This window comes from Aristolochia californica, unplaced genomic scaffold, assembly GCF_029961685.1.
Source record: "Aristolochia californica isolate CCGP_79_NKW_82.1479 unplaced genomic scaffold, dmAriCali1.0.hap1 SCAF_10, whole genome shotgun sequence".
NCBI classification, from domain to species: domain Eukaryota; kingdom Viridiplantae; phylum Streptophyta; class Magnoliopsida; order Piperales; family Aristolochiaceae; genus Aristolochia; species Aristolochia californica.
In genome coordinates, this window is record NW_027181771.1 from 10,518,316 (window position 1) to 10,526,697 (window position 8,382).

An 8,382-nucleotide genomic window follows, 5' to 3' on the forward strand; every position below is an offset into this window, starting at 1 on the left:
TCCTATAAAATTCTTCCAATCTTATTATTAGGGGCTGTACTGGTGGAATTTCCAGAACAAGTATAACAAAACATTGGATTTCATTTTTAGTGCGTGAAATAATTTTTAAATTTTTTTTTCATACAAGACCTCTAAAATTTTCATTTTGTTATGCCTTATATTTTTTTGTTTACGAGAAAAATGGGAGAGTGAAAACTCAAGTTTGGATCTGAAAACAAATTTGAACAATCAAAATGGAAATGCAAAAATGCTGAGCGAGATAGTTCCAAAAAGTATCTGTGATTTTTAAGGATAGGCAAAAAGTGGGTTGTTTGGCCTTGGTAAATATCCAACCACTTGAGAATTTGATTTTTTCTACTCCTTGACATTTTTGGACCATTAGGTCCACTTGCTTCCTCAACTTGTTTCTGTCATACATATCCACCACACTTAAAGCATGTTAGGATCAATTACAAGTCCCATTACTATAAAATTCAACCAAGCTTATTATTAGGGGATGTACTAGTGGTATTACCAGAACATGGATAATAAAACCTTGGAATTCATTTTTAGTGCATGAAATGATTTTGAAATTTTTATTGCATACATGAATTAAAAAATTTTCATTTTTTTATGCCTGATATCTTTTTTGTTTACGAGAAAAATGGGAGAGTGAATACTCAAGTTTGGATCTGAAAACAAATTTGAACATCCCAAATGGAAATTCACAAATGCTGAGAGAGATAGTTCCAAAAAGTATCTGTGATTTTTAAGGATAGGAAAAAAGTGGGTTGTTTGGCCCTGGTAAATATCCAACCACTTGAGAATTTGATTTTTTCTACTCCTTGAAATTTTTGGATCATTAGGTCCTCTTGCATCCTCAACATGTTTCTGGCATGCATATCCTCCACACTTAAAGCATGTTAGGATCAGCAGTTAGAAATCCCTTTCCAATAAAATTCCATGAAGCTTATTATTTTGGGCTATACTAGTGGAATTTCCAGAAAATGGATAACAAAAACATGGAGTTCATTTTTAGTGTGTGAAATAATTTTAAAATTTTTGTTTGCATACATCAACTCTAAAATTTTCATTTTGTTATGCCATATATCTTTTCTGTTAACAAGAAAAATGGAAGAGTGAAAACTCAAGTTTGGATCTGAAAACAACTTTGAACATCAAAAATCGAACTGCACAAATGCTGAGAGAGATAGTTCCAAAAAGTATCTGTGATTTTTAAGGATAGGCAAAAAGTGGGTTGTTTGGCCATAGTAAAGATCCAACCACTTGAGAACTTGATTTTTTCTTCTCCTTGAAATTTTTTGACCATTAGGTCCACTTGCATCCTCAACATGTTTCTAGCATGCATATCCACCACACTTAAAGCATGTTAGGATCAGTTACAAGTCCCTTTCCTATAAAATTCCACCACGGTTATTATTAGGGGCTGTACTAGTGGAATTTCACGAACATGGATATGAAAACCTTGGAGTTCATTTTTAGTGCTTGAAAGAATTTTGAATTTTTTTGGATACATGAACTCTAAAATTGTGCTTTTGTTATGCCTTATATCTTTTTTGGTTACAAGAAAAATGGGAGAGTAAAAACTCAAGTTTGGCTCTGAAAACAAATTTTAACATCCAAAAGGGAAATGCACAAATGCTGAGAAAGATAGTTACAAAAAGTATCTGTGATTTTTAAGGATCGGCAAAAACTGGGTTGTTTGGCCATGGTAAATATCCAACCTCTAGAGAATTTGATTTTTTCTAGTCCTTGAAATTTTTTGATCATTAGGTCCACTTGCATCCTCAACATGTTTCTGGAATGCATATCCACCACACTTAAAGCATGTTAGGATTAGTTAGAAGTCCCTTTCCAATAAAATTCCATGAAGCCTATTATTTGGGGCTTTACTAGTGGACTTTCCAGAACATGGATAACAAAATCTTGGAGTTCATTTTTAGTGCGTGAAATAATTTTGAAATTTTTTTTTGCAAACATGAACTCTAAAATTTTCATTTTGTTATCCCATATATCTTTTCTGTTTACGAGAAAAATGGGAGAGTGAAAACTCAAGTTTGGATCTGAAAAAAAATTTGAACATCCAAAATCGAAATGCACAAAGGCTGAGAGAGATAGTTCAAAAATGTATCTGTGATTTTTAAGGATAGGCAAAAAGTGGGTTGTTTGGCCATGGTAAAGATCCAACCACTTGAGAACTTTATTTTTTCTACTCCTTGAAATTTTTTGATCATTAGGTCCACTTGCATCCTCAACATGTTTCTGGCATGCATATCCTCCCCACTTAAAGCATGTTAGGATCAGTTACAAGTCCCTTTCCTATAAAATTTCACCAGGCTTACTATTAGGGGCTGTACTATTGGAATTTCCAGAGCATGGATACCAAAACCTTGGAGTTCATTTTTAGTGCGTGAAAAATTTTGAAATTTTTTTTTGCATACATGAACTCTAAAATTTTCCTTTTGTTAAGCCATATATCTTTTTTGTTTACGAGAAAAATGGGAGAGTGAAAACTCAAATTTGGATCTGACAACAAATTTGAACATCCAAAATGGAAATGCACAAATGCTGAGAGAGATAGTTCCAAAAAGTATATGTGATTTTTAAGGATAGGCAAAAAGTGGGTTGTTTGGCCCTAGTAAATATCCAACCACTTGAGAATTTGATTTTTTCTACTCCATGAAATTTTTGGATCATTAGGTCCACTTGCATCCTCAACTTGTTTTTGTCATGCATATCCACCACACTTAAAGTATGTTAGGATCAGTTACAAGTCCCTTTCTTATAAAATTCCACTAAGCTTATTATTAGGGGTTGTACTATTAGAATTTCCAGAACATGGATAAGAAAACCTTGGAGTTCATTTTTAGTGCATAAAATAATTTTGACATTTTTTTTGCATACATGAACTCTAAAATTTTCCTTTAGTTTTGCCTTATGTCTTTTTTGTTTACGAGAAAAATGGGAGAGTGAAAACTCAAGTTTGGATCTGAAAGCAAATTTGAACATCCAAAATGGAAATGCACAAATGCTGAGAGAGATAGTTCCAAAAAGTATCTGTGATTTTTATGGATTGGCAAAATGTTGGATGTTTTGCCCTCGTAAAATATCCAACCACTTGAGAATTTGATTTTTTCTACTCGTTGAAATTTTTGGATCATTAGGTCCACTTGCATCCTCAAATTGTTTCTGTCATGCATATCTACCACACTTAAAGCATGTTAGGATCCGTTACAAGTCCCTTTCCAATAAAATTCCCTGAAGCCTATTATTTGGGGTGTTACTAGTGGAATTTCCTGAAAATGGATAACAAAACCTACGAGTTCATTTTCCGTGCGTGAAATAATTTTGAAATTTTTTTGCATACATGAACTCTAAAATTTTCATTTTGTAATGCCATATATCATTTCTATTTATGAGAAAAATGGGAGAGTGAAAACTCAAGTTTGGATCTGAAAACAAATTTGAACATCCAAAATGGAAATGTACAAATGCTGAGAGAGATAGTTCCAAAAAGTATATGTGATTTTTGAGGATAGGCAAAAAGTGGGTTGTTTGGCCCAGGTAAATATGCAACCACTTGAGAATTTGATTTTTTCTACTCCTTGAAATTTTTGGACCATTAGATCCACTTGCATCCTCAACATATTTCTGGCATGCATATCCACCACACTTAAAGCATGTTAGGATCAGTTAGAAGTCTCTTTCCAATAAAATTCCACCAAGCTTCTTATTAGGGGCAGTACTATTGGAATTTCCAGGACCTGGATAACAAAACCTTGGAGATCATATTTATTGCATGAAATAATTTTGAAATTTTTTTTGCAAACATGAACTCTAAAATTTTCATTTGGTTATGCCTTATATCTTTTTTGTTTACGAGAAAAATGGGAGAGTGAAAACTCAAATTTTGATCTGAAAACTAATTTGAACATCCAAAATGGAAATGTCAAAATGCTGAGAGATATAGTTCCAAAACGTCTATGTGATTTTTTAGGATAGGCAAAAAGTGTGTTGTTTGGCCGTGGTAAATATCCAACCACTTGAGAATTTGATTTTTTCTATTCCTTGAAATTTTATGATCATTATGTCCACTTGCATCCTCAACGTGTTTCTGGTATGCATATCCACCACACTTAAAGCATGTTAGGATCAGTTACAAGTCCCTTTCCAATAAAATTTCACCAAGCTTATTATTAGGGGCTGTACTAGTGGAATTTCCAGAACATGGATAACAAAACCATTGAGTTCATTTTTAGTGCGTGAAATATTTTTGAATTTTTTTTTGCATACATGACCTCTAAAATTTTCCTTTTGTTATGCCTTATATCTTTTTTATTTACGAGAAAAATGGGAGAGTGAAATCTCAAGTTTGGCACTGAAAACAAATTTGAACATCCAAAATGGAAATGCACAAATGCTGAGAGAGATAGTTCCAAAAAGTATATGTGATTTTTAAGTATAGGCAAAAAGTGGGTTGTTTGGCCCTGGTAAAGATCCAACCACTAGAGAATTTGATTTTTTCTACTCCTTGAAATTTTTGGATCATTAGGACCACTTGCATCTTCAACATGTTTCTGGAATGCATATCCACCACACTTAAAGCATGTTAGGATCAGTTAGAAGTCCCTTTCCTATAAAATTCCACCAAGCTTACTGTTAGAAGCTGTACCAGTGGACTTTCCAGAACAATGATGACAAAACCTTGGAGTTCATTTTTAATGCGTGTAATAATTTTGAAATTTTTTTTCACATACATGTACTCTAAAATTTTCATTTTGTTATGCCATATATCTTTTCTGTTTACGAGAAAAATGGGAGAGTGAAAACTCAAGTTTGGATTCGAAAACAAATTTGAACATCCAAAATCAAAATGCACAATTGCTGAGAGAGATAGTTCCAAAAGGTATCTATGATTTTTAAGGATAGGCAAAAAGTGGGTTGTTTGGCCATAGTAAAGATCCAACCACTTGAGAACTTGATTTTTTCTACTCCTTGAAATTTTTTTTATCATTAGGCCCACTTGCATCCCCAACATGTTTCTGACATGCATATCCACCACACTTAAAGCATGTTAGGATCAGTTACTAGTTCCTTTCCTATAAAATTCCACCAAGCTTATTATTAGGGGTTGTACTAGTGGAATTTCCAAAACATGGATAAGAAAACCTTGGAGTTCATTTTTAGTGCGTGACATAATTTTGAAATTTTTTTTGCATACATGAACTCTAAAATTTTCCTTTTGTTAAGCCTTTTATCTTTTTTGGTTACGAGAAAAATGGGAGAGTAAAAACTCAAGTTTGGCTCTGAAAACAAATTTTAACATCCAAAATGGAAATGCACAAATGCTGAGAAAGATAGTTGCAAAAAGTATCTGTGATTTTAAAGGATCGGTAAAGTGATTTTTAAGGATCGGCAAAAACTGGGTTGTTTGGCCATGGTAAATATCCAACCTCTAGAGAATTTGATTTTTTCTAGTCCTTGAAATTTTTGGATCATTAGGTCCACTTGCATCCTCAACATGTTTCTGGAATGCATATCCACCACACTTAAAGCATGTTAGGATTAGTTAGAAGTCCCTTTCCAATGAAGCCTATTATTTGGGGCTGTACTAGTGGAATTTCCAGAACATGGATAACAAAACCTTGGAGTTCATTTGTAGTGCGTGAAATAATTTTAAATTTTTTTTTGCATATATGAACTCTAAAATTTTCATTTTGTTATGCCATATATCTTTTCTGTTTACGAGAAAAATGGGAGAGTGAAAACTCAAGTTTGGATCTGAAAACAAATTTGAACATCCAAAATCGAAATGCACAAAGGCTGAGTGAGATAGTTCCAAAATGCATCTGTGATTTTTAAGGACAGGAAAAAAGTGGGTTGTTTGGCCATGGTAAAGATCCAACCACTTGAGAACTTGATTTTTTCTACTCCTTGAAATTTTTTGATCATTAGGTCAACTTGCATCCCCAACATGTTTCTGGCATGCATATCCTCCACACTTAAAGCATGTTAGGAACAGTTACAAGTCCCTTTCCTATAAAATTCCCCCAAGCTTATTATTAGGGGCTGTACTATTGGAATTTCCAGAACATGGATAAGAAAACATTGGAGTTCATTTTTAGTGCGTGAAGTAATTTTGAATTTTTTTTTGCATACATGAAGTCTAAAATTTTCCTTTAGTTTGGCCTTATATGTTTTTTTCTTACGAGAAAAATGGGAGAGTGAAAACTCAAGTTTGGATCTGAAAACAAATTTGAACATCCAAAATGGAAATGCACAAATGCTGAGAGAGATAGTTCCAAAAAGTATCTGTGATTTTTAAGGATAGGCAAAAAGTGGGTTGGTTTGCCCTGGTAAAATATCCAACCACTTTAGAATTTGATTTTTTCTACTCGTTGAAATTTTTGGATCATTAGGTCCATTTGCATCCCCAACTTGTTTCTGTCATGCATATCCACCACACTTAAAGCATGTTAGGATCTGTTAGAAGTCCCTTTCCAATAAAATTCCATGAAGCCTATTATTTGGGGCTGTACTAGTGGAATTTCCAGAACATGGATAAGAAAACCTTGGAGTTCATTTTCAGCGCATGAAATAATTTTGAAAATTTTTTGCATACATGAACTATAAAATTTTCATTTTGTTATGCCATATATCATTTCTATTTACGAGAAAAATGGGAGAGTGAAAAAACTCAAGTTTGGGTCTGAAAACAAATTTGAACATCCAAAATGGAAATGTACAAATGCTGAGAGAGATAGTTCCAAAAAGTATATGTGATTTTAGAGGATAGACAAAAAGTGGGTTTTTTGGCCCAGGTAAATATCCAACCACTTGAGAATTTGATTTTTTCTATTCCTTGAAATTTTTGGATCTTTAGGCCCACTTGCATTCTCAACATGTTTCTGGAATGCACATCCACCACACTTAAAGCATGTTAGGATCAGTTAGAAGTCCCTTTCCTATAAAATATCACTAAGCCTATTATTAGGGGCTGTACTAGTGGAATTTCCAGAACATGGATAACAAAACCTTGGAGTGCATTTTTAGTGCATGAAATAAGCTTGAAATTTTTTATTGCATACATGAACTCTGAAATTTTAATTTTGTTATGCCTTATATATTTTTTGTTTACGAGAAAAATGGGTGAGTGAAAACTCAAATTTGGATCTGATAACAAATTTGAACAACTCAAATTTGGATCTGATAACAAATTTGAACATCCGAAATGGAAAAGTACATATGTGAGAGAGATAGTTCCAAAAAGTGTATGTGATTTTTGAGGATAGGCAAAAAGTGGGTTGTTTGGCCTTGGCAAATATCCAACCACTTGAGAATTTGATTTTTTCTATACCTTGAAATTTTTGGATCATTAGGTCCATTTGCATCCTCAACGTGTTTCTGGCATGCATATCCACCACACTTAAAGCATGTTAGGATCAGTTAGTTACAAGTCTCGTTCCTATAAAATTCCACCAAGCCTATTATTAGGGGCTGTACTAGTGGAATTTCCAGAACAAGGATAACAAAACCTTGGAGTTCATTTTTAGTGCGTGAAATAATTTTGAAATTCTTTTTGCATACATGACCTCTAAAATTTTAATTTTGTTTTGCCTTTTATCTTTTTTGTTTACGAGAAAAATGGGAGAATGAAAACTCAAGTTTGGATCTGAAAACAAATTTGAACATCCCAAATGTAATGCACAAATGCTGATAGAGAGAGTTCCAAAAAGTATCTCTGATTTTTAAGGATAGGCAAAAAGTGGGTTGTTTGGCCCTGGTAAATATCAAACCACTTGAGAATTTGATTTTTTATACTCCTTGAAATTTTTGGATCATTAGGTCCATTTGCATCCTCAACGTGTTTCTGGCATGCATATCCACCACACTTAAAGCATGTTAGGATCAGTTAGTTACAAGTCTCGTTCCTATAAAATTCCACCAAGCCTATTATTAGGGGCTGTACTAGTGGAATTTCCAGAACAAGGATAACAAAACCTTGGAGTTCATTTTTAGTGCGTGAAATAATTTTAAATTTTTTTTTAGCATACATGAACTCTAAAATTTTCATTTTGTTATGACATATATCTTTTCTGTTTACGAGAAAAATGGGAGAGTGAAAACTCAAGTTTGGATCTGAAAACAAATTTGAACATCCAAAAAGGAAATGCACAAATGCTAAGAGAGATAGTTCCAAAAAGTATCTGTGGTTTTTAAGGATAGGCAAAAAGTGGGTGGTTTGGCCCTGGTAAATATCCACCCACTTGAGAATTTGATTTTTTCTACTCCTTGAAATTTTTGGATCATTAGGTCTACTTGCATCCTCAACATGTTTCTGGCATGCATATCCACCACACTTAAAGCATGCTAGGATCAGTT